Source organism: Etheostoma spectabile, chromosome 7, assembly GCF_008692095.1.
Source record: "Etheostoma spectabile isolate EspeVRDwgs_2016 chromosome 7, UIUC_Espe_1.0, whole genome shotgun sequence".
Lineage (NCBI taxonomy): Eukaryota > Metazoa > Chordata > Actinopteri > Perciformes > Percidae > Etheostoma > Etheostoma spectabile.
Genome location: NC_045739.1, coordinates 18,782,626 through 18,783,814, shown reverse-complemented (window position 1 = coordinate 18,783,814; position 1,189 = coordinate 18,782,626). Strand labels below are relative to the sequence as shown.

At 37.0% G+C, this 1,189-nt stretch overlaps 1 protein-coding gene and 1 long non-coding RNA gene across 8 annotated transcripts in view; one reads left to right on the top strand and one right to left on the bottom strand.

Moving 5' to 3' along the window:
• Nucleotides 1-1,189, bottom strand: part of ptpn11b (protein tyrosine phosphatase non-receptor type 11b) — a 45,985-nt gene that overhangs the window by 9,233 nt on the left and 35,563 nt on the right. The window lies entirely within an intron of this gene.
• LOC116692601 (uncharacterized) overlaps nt 1-1,189 on the top strand; it is an 8,646-nt gene that overhangs the window by 903 nt on the left and 6,554 nt on the right. The window lies entirely within an intron of this gene.

Genomic DNA, 1,189 nt, shown 5'->3' with positions numbered 1-1,189 from the left:
ACGCACACGCACACACACACACACACACATACACCATCGTCATCATCCCTTCTACGCATATCCACCCATCTCTTTGAGAATCTGCTAATGCCATCAAGCACTGTCTCTCAACTGTGAATGCAGAAACAAAATGGTTGACATGCAGTTAGAGTGATGCAGATTTGTGAAGGTCAACAACAGGACTTAATATTGTATCACTAAAATGAAACAATTGGGACTTTTGGTGTCACCTGGTTTCTTAGAAAGTCCCTGAAACAAATTTAGCTCATAGTGAGACATTAACACTTGCTCTGTGAAGCACTCTGTGACCAATCTGGTTATTATAAGATAGCCTTTTATTATTTAGACTCATGGTCCATAAAAGTACAAAAGCAACAACAAAGAAACATACAGATACACAAGACAGACACCAATCAAATAAGACAACTATACCAGTAATCCCATAAGGGGGACTGGTATCGCAGAGCACTGAACCTTGGGTCAATCAGATGTAAAATGACAGAGTTACAAGAATAATTCAAGCGACCGATCCATTTATACATCAAATTCCTCATAAACGGAGAAAGTAATAACTCCTGCTTGACAAAACAAGTCACTTTCACTACACCACCTGGGTTTCCCAAGTAGAATACGCAAACAGTCATTATAAGCGACCCGCAGCTTATTGTAGCTTACCTTTTTTTTTTTTTTTTTTTTTTTTTTTGTTTTTTTTTTTTTTTTTTTGGGGGGTGGGGGGTTTTTTTTTTTTTTTTTTTTTTTTTTTTTGTTTTTTTTTTTTAAACTGACCCACATGGTGGCAGTGTAAAAGTATACCATATGCTTTAAAGAGTTTTATCTTGACAGTAACAGAACACCAGGAAAACTTCCTGGCAAATGATGTATGTATGTATGTTAGCCTGCATATATAACATGCGACGCTGCCTATACATGTCCTCATCATCTGACATTTGATCTGTTATGATGTGACCCAAATACTTAATTTTACATCCAACAGTTAGCACATGCCCCGCAAGATGGAAAGATGGAAAAATTAGGTCCTTATCCTCTTTTACTCTACAAAACATAACCAGACTCTTTTTGCCATTATATTTCACGTCATATTCAACCCCATATTTGTAACATATATTCAACAGCTCTTGAAACCCTGCACTGCTAGGAGAGACAACAGCCAAGTCATCTGCATACATGA